Below are 7,837 nucleotides of genomic sequence, written 5' to 3'. Positions count from 1 at the left end.
TAAATAATACGAGGAAACCCCAAGAGTGGACAACAGAACGAAAACAATCTATTTCATATATTAAATAAAGAGTTGGTTTGAAAGTACAAAATGATACCGAAAACAAGAAAGGTTTGAAGAAAGCCAGCACAAGGGGTGAAAGTTTCTTACTAAAGCAACCGAAGGGAGAAAACTGGTGCACAAATATCAGTTTATTATAATACCTGATCACAGAAATTTCAACAAAGACAATACTAAAGATTCTACATACATTAGACAATTCTAGCCAAAAATATACTTGTCTACAGCATTTTTCATATATAAATGTGTAGTTCAAGAGAAAACAGGTCAATGCCACCATAGTGGCCTATATCAAAAATATCCCTGGTTTCAATGCTGCAATGCAATAATGGACTTTGTTTATCAAAAGATCATAACTGGTATTTCTAACTGTGTGACATTTGTCTTTGTCATTACAACAAAACTAATGTAAATTGTTTCTAGGTAGAATCATTGAGCGTCTGTAAAATAACTTCTGATATTGGTCTGGACTATTCAATGTTCAAATCTCGCTTGATTCAACTTTGCTTGTTTTCAATCCTCCACCTTCATAAAATAAAGGACCAGTTGAGGTTGACGATATTGATTAATATCATCCACTCAAAACAGCTGGCCTTGTACTGAAATCAGAAGCAGCTATGTATTGATTCCCTAATCTATTATAAATAATTCCTCTTGACATTATATGTGAAATGCTGAGAAGAGTTTTAAGAAAGGGTACACTGAAGTGTGTTCCGCTTTCAAAGCATAATACGTTTTGAGATCCGTACTGTAAACTAATGAGATGGGTGTTAATGATGGAGCGCTTTAATTGCGCTGGGTTACATGGGCCGCAGTGACTCATGTGTACTTTTTTTTAACGTATTACTGTTAACTGATCATTCAGTAGGAAATTCAATAATTTACTTACTTGACTATCATCAACCAAAAGAAATGTAGCTTATCATATTCTTTTCCCCAACGCAATACTCACCATTATTAGGACTTACTAAGGCGGCGAGCTGGCAGAATCGTTAGCACGCCGGGTGAAATGTTTAGTGGTATTTCGTCTGTCGCTATGTTCTGAGTTCAAATTTCGACATGGTCTACTTTGCCTTTCATCCTTTCGGGGTCGATAAACTAAGTACAAGTGTAACACTGGGGTCGATGTAATCGACTCATCCCCTCCCCAAAATGGCTGCTCTTGTGGAAAAATTTGAAACCATTATTAGGACTTACAAAATACCTTGTTCAAATTACACACTGTTCTTCTGATCCAAGACGGATTATTTTATATATTATGGGTAATACCATTCATTGAATAAATATGAAGAGGAAATATCTTTTACTTTTTACTTGCTTCAATCATTAGACCTCGGCATGGCTTGGGCACCACCTGAAAGGGTCTTGTCAAGCAAATCGACACCAGTAGATATTGTTTTAATATCTGGTACTTACTTATTCTATTGGTCTCTTTTGCCGAGCCGTTAAGTTGCGGTGACGCAAACAAGCCAACACCAGTTGTACGCGATGAAGGGGGATAAAAAAACGCAATGATACATGCACACACACACACACACACACACACACACACACACACACACATTTATAGTTACCGTATACGAAATTCAACAAGTCATAGGTCTGCTCGGGACTATAGCAGAGAATACTTGCCCAAGATGCCACGCAGTGGGACTGGGCCCGAAGCCTCGTGGAAGCAAAGCAAGCTTCTTAATCCTACAGTTATGCCTGCACCTATTTGTAAAATAATTTAAGGAAAAATGATTTTCAAAAATTCGTTATTACTTCCCTTTAGCACCTGAAAAACTCTGGCCATGCGGTTTATGATTAAAGGCATTTCAACCATCAGCTCCTGTCATTTGGAAAATCAGGAACTCCGTTGTTCAATGTACTTGTCTTTAATTACGACTGTAGGCCGTGAATTGAGGGACAATCGATTGATCACATAGAGAGTTTTCTTTCCATAGCTGATTGCTAGCATGAGTATTGATCTCAAGACTATAGTTTTGTATAGCATAAGTTCTAAATATATGTGAGATCTGTAAAAAAATTGTTCATGAAAGCTTTAAAATTGTATACTGTTTATTATATTTCTACTCTGCAATCATATATATATATAACAAACTATTTCTATTGTATCAAATAAAAAGAAAAATGTAACACAGTAAGTAAATAAACTATCTTTTATCAATTCCTTCTCTAAATATGTATTAATAATCAATAGTAGAAAGCATAAATAAATGATTTTTTTTCATCCAGTAAAGCATCGTATCAGACCAAACTTTGCTCATGGGGTAATGAACAGATTCTTCGTAATTACAGCCGAACTGTACTTCTCTCAATGCAAAATATTTGCTTACTTTCATATTTAATTGAATTTTTCAGCAGTTTCTGAAAACCATTTTGTAAATTTTTCTATCCGTTTTTTTTCTCGGAATATGGTATAATGCGTAGACTCCAGGGCATTCGCTTTTATTTTTTGTATAGCCTTGTTAAAATTTCGGTGTAGAAATACTAGTTTTGTCATTATGCAGTTATATGTTTGAATATTTTTCTTATGAAAGTAAAATTTGATTTCAGAATCCCCTTCAGGAGATTGTTTGCTAGATAAAAAGAAACACAAGGCTAAAATATAACAAAAATGTTGGTGGGTCTTGATTTAGCTAAGAGATATGACAACGAACAATAGAATTAAAGATGACAAAAAATTTGAGCCAAGCAAAACTATTTTTTTTTACCCAAAACAAAGCATTTTGTTGAAGTTCCTTTTCTACAGAATATACCTTCCCATCAATTATTTAAGCTTCAGCAAGTCAACATTTAAAATCTCGCCAAATGCATGAGAAGAAGTGTTTCAAAGGAACAGAACAGCCCATCATCTATAAAATGTACATATCAAAAAATATCAATCGAAACAAAGCAGATCACAAAACATATAAAGACTTACAAAAAATATTTGACTCAACAGTGATGTGTAGAGATATTTTTTAATTTTTATTGATAAAATAATTATTCAGAAAGACACCCACATCCAAAAGATCTTTTATTAGCATTGCCTGATTCAGTTTTCAAAAATAATTGGAAAGATTGTTCAATTCAACAATGTCGTCAGATGTTTATTCCAAAAGCTTCAAGTTCAAGTCTTCAGCCTGTAAATTTGAGAAAAAAACTCCTTTGAATTGTTTGAAGAACAAGTCTTCAAATATGTATTTTCGTACTTGTCTAAATTTACAAATTTGAATCAGTCTCTGGTATAACATATGTGGGTCGTATATGTTTTTGTTCTTTTTGCTTCCAGTTAAATTGAATGTTTTTCAATATGAGAATACCCATTCCTGCTATTGCTGGTGGATATCTTCATACTACGGCGAAATCTGGTATTGTCTACAAGCACCAGATTTAAACTATTTTCAGGCCTCCGGTTTGAAGATATCTTCCTCTCTTCCCTTCAATCTGTTAAAGTCAATGGACACAGTCTTCTTTCTTGATTAAACGATAGAAAAATCTGCATGAACCTGTATCACTTTTAGTTATCTTGATACTTACAGCATACCCATAATTTGTCGTAAAGTTAACGAAACAAGGATCAATATCATTCCCATTGCTTCTGGATGTAATTTTGTATTTCATCACCCCGTATTCGGCAATGCAATACTGTGCGCAGGTATGTTGGAACACCAACTCAGTTGTTGCCTCGCTTCTTTCTAGGTTTTTTAAACCATTAACATAGTTTCATGCCCCTTCCCTCAATTGATTAAAATCACATTATTCCATATTTCAACCAAAGCTTCTTTCACTTGATCTTTTAAGAACATGTTGAAAGTCCCTCCATTTTCTTTTGCATTTTCATTTCTTTTGGTAAGCAGAATTAAGTTACTTTTTTCCGTGTTCTTTCTTCAATAAAATCATCTAGCAAAGAGGCGGAATATTTCGTGACATACCTGTTTCGCATTCCTTTTAATTCTGCAGATTGAACCATATTCATAACTAGTTCTTCACTGGCAACAATGGTTAAAGAATTTCTGCTTTTGTTGCTATCTTCATCGTTGATTCCCATGTAAATTCTTATGCTTGCTCGTTTAAGTGTTATATTTTTTATATGTTTATCAAGTATTCTTTTCAGATTCATGTTCTTGTTTACAAAATATTCGAAAACCCATTCAAAATTCTTGAGGTGTGTAAGTCAACAGAAAACACGTTCGTACACAGGTAAGCAAATATTTATAAAATGAATTTATCTACCCAACCACAAATCTTATTCTCCACCCAACGTAAAAGGAGTAGATATTCAAATGTTTCAAAGCATAATATTTTTTTTTAAATGTTTTTTTTATTAAGTATAAACACGATGATTTTCTTCTGTAGCAAAGCTGTGTCTAATCACGCTCGCTCTCTTCAATACAGAACAATAACAAGAATTAAATCAACAACAACTACCGTAATAATAATAATAATAATAATAATAATAATAATCTTTTCTACTAAAGGAACAAGGCCTGGAATTTGGGGGAGGGGTTAGTCGATTGCGTTGACCCCAGTGTTTTACTAGTACTTAATTTATCGACCCCGAAAGGATAAGTCGTCCTTGGCGGAATCTGAGCTCAAAAGGCAGCGACGGGCGAAATACCACTAAGCATTTCGTCCACTGAGCTAACGATTCTGCCAGCTCACCACCTATCCTATAATGATAATAATAATAATAATGATAATAATAATAATGTTTTCAAATTTTTCTACAATAACTGCCACTTTGGGGGAGAGACAAGTCGATTACATCGATCCCCAGTGTTTCACTGGTACTTAATTTATCGACCCAGAAAGGATGAAAGATAAAGTCGACCTCGACGGAATCTGAACTTAGAACGTAGCGACGGGCGATTCTGCCAGCTCACTGCCTATCCTATAATAGTAATGTTTTCAAGTTTTGGAAGAAGGCCAGCAAGTTCGGGGGAGGGGTAAGTCGATTAGATAGACCCCAGTACTCAACTGGTACTTATGTTACCGACCCTAAAAGGGTGAAAGGTAAAGTCGACGCTGGCGTCACTTGAACTCAGAACTTAAAGATGGGCGAAATACCGCTAAACATTTTACTCGGCACGGTACCGATTCTGCGAGCTCACAACCTTATCAACCACCATAACAATAATAATGGTTTCATATCTTTGGCACAGGTTCAGCAATCTGTGTAGAGAGGAGAAAATCAATTACACCTACCTCAGTACTTGATTGGCACTTATTTCATGGACCGCGAAGGACTGATAGGCAAAGTGGATCCCCGACAAAAATTTGAACACCGATTCTTTACGTTCTGAGTTGCTACAGAGTCCAGGTTGATATCTCTCCCCTCCTAAATGGCTACAAGAACTTTATTTCTGGAGTGGAGATGTTGCTGTGCTGTTCAGAAAAAACCTGGGCGTTGAATGTAAAACAATGTTTATCGACCCGGCGGGCAGGCTGGTCGTCGTGGATGTGAGGTACAGCGGTAAGACTTTCAGGTTCGTATCGTTTTACGCCTCTGCAGGCGCAGGAAAAGCTGATTTTTTTTCCGAAGCATGGAGACATTTCTTTGTTCGTCTCATTCTATAATAATGTTAGGGGACTTTAACGCAAACTGCCATGCACGTGTGGATTGTGTTGGTTCGAGTACTGTTAGAAGGGGAGACAGGGCTTCATAAATCTGCTTAGCGGTTTTCAACTAGCAGATAGGTATATACTAGACGACCCAAACGCTCCATTGTAGACACAGATGAACAGTGACGGGTCATCTAGATCTTATCTAGACAGGATACTAATTACGGAACTAGATAAAAACTTAGTTAGTGGTCCACATTTTCATTATGTCAGCTACAGCGACCACAAATTTGTGTCCTGTAAGCTTCACTTAGATACGAAGCATAGAAAGGGATCCGGCTACTGGAAACTGAATGAGTTTTTTTTTTTTACTCATGAGGAGTACAGGAGTCGTATTAGGCAGTTAGTTTTGAGGGTATTGTGTGGCACCGTTGCAAGTAACAAATGTGGTATGCCCTCAAAAGAACCATTAAATTGGAGTCCATTAGGTTCAGTAAAGAATTAGTAGCTATGAAAAATAAAATAGAAAGGGTTTTAGCTAAAGACTTAGATGGAGCACTGAGATTTGGCACCGCGCCCCGAGTCTTGGCTGCGAGACTGATTCTTAAATCAACACCTTGAGGACAAATACGGGGGGTGCGTAGTCAGGCTAAGCAACATGCAGTAGGACAGGAAGAAATCAAAGACGCTGGATGGGCCCGTACGATAGAGGCTCAACGTAACAACAAAAATTCTATAAGGTCTTTGACGAATGATCAAGGGAACTTGATACACGAACCCGAGGATATGTGCAAGGTCTTTCAGGAGCATTTCGCAATGCTTTTCGGCGGCGGCGGGGCGGAGTGTAGGAAGGACCTCATGGACTTTCTCGCCGGTTTGCTGCGTCTCCTGGAGCGAAATGAGTGCTGTGAAGGTCCATTTTACAGCTACAGAGGTTGAGGAGTCTCTGGCGGACTGCGGCAGAGACAAGTCACCGGGTCTAGATGGTCTTCCCTATGAAGTGTATTGTAGTATGCCAGACTTGTTTGGGCACGTACTGACTTGCGTCTTCATGAACTGGCAGCAGAACGGGATTATTCCTAAATCTGTGAGCCGGGGAGTGGTGACACTGCTTTGAAAGGATCCACACAAAGGGGATAGAGTAGACAACTTTAAGCTCATCAATTTTCTAAATACATAGATGAAGATTTTGGCCAAGGTGTTAGCAAAAAGGTTGGCGTGTGTCGTGGATGAACTCGTCGGAGAGGCTCAAACATGTGCTGTTCCCGGCAGATCCATATCCGACAATCTTCACCTTATACGCTACACCTTAGAGAAGGTTGGTAGGGTTACTGGCAAGAGTGGGGTACTGGTATATTAAGACCAGTCTAAGGAGTTTGATAGGGTTGACCATGGGTACCTGGTGACGGCCCTTGCAGCGTTCGGGCTTGGCCCCGTATTCCGCAGCTGGATCATAGCTAAGTATAGTAACATCGACTCAAGCGTTCGGGTGAACGGTTTCTTTTCTGAGCCATTCAGCATCAAGTGCTCTATTCATTAAGGATGTCTCTTCTCTCCCCTTCTGTACGTTTTGGCTCGTGAGCTTTGCTGCGGTGGTTGGAGGGACCAAGGAGCATGCCGTGCGATCTAGGTTATCGGAAACTGTTCTACATGCAATTGTGCAATGTCCAAAAATTACTGAAATATGGGTTTACGTAGAACATCTGTTGTCACGTCTTGGAAGCGTACAGCTGTCTTCCGAGTCGATCATAAAAACTGTTCCCCCTTTCTCCTTTGACAAAGAAGGTAAGGCTTGTTTTCTCACTGTAGTAGCTATTGCGAGAGAAGTAGTGTGGAAGACCCGTATGAAAGGAATCGTGACAGGCACCTTCACCTCCAGCCTTAGGTTGGTGAGGTTTCTCACCTTCCACCTGAGAAGGAAAATAAGGGTGGAGAAGGAGTGACTGTCGGCGGATGTATATAAGAAAAGATGGAAGGAATTTGCGAGAATGGTGAAAGTGAATGTTTCCGCTTAAGAGTGTTCATCAAGTTTTTTTCAAAGCTAGCAGTGGAGGATCGGGGCTTGCGGGGCCAAAGCAGAACCCGCCCATCTCCCACTTCACTGTTTCTATAATTTACGTCCCAATCATTCGATTTTATTATAAATTCTTAATCGATTCTTTCATATTTGTGTTTTTCATCCTGGCCCCAGATCATTGTATCGTCCCCTCCGTTTGCCCCCCCCCCC

The sequence above is a fragment of the Octopus bimaculoides genome, chromosome 2 (genome assembly GCF_001194135.2).
Source record: "Octopus bimaculoides isolate UCB-OBI-ISO-001 chromosome 2, ASM119413v2, whole genome shotgun sequence".
In the NCBI taxonomy this organism is placed as follows: domain Eukaryota; kingdom Metazoa; phylum Mollusca; class Cephalopoda; order Octopoda; family Octopodidae; genus Octopus; species Octopus bimaculoides.
This window is presented reverse-complemented; position numbering follows the sequence as displayed.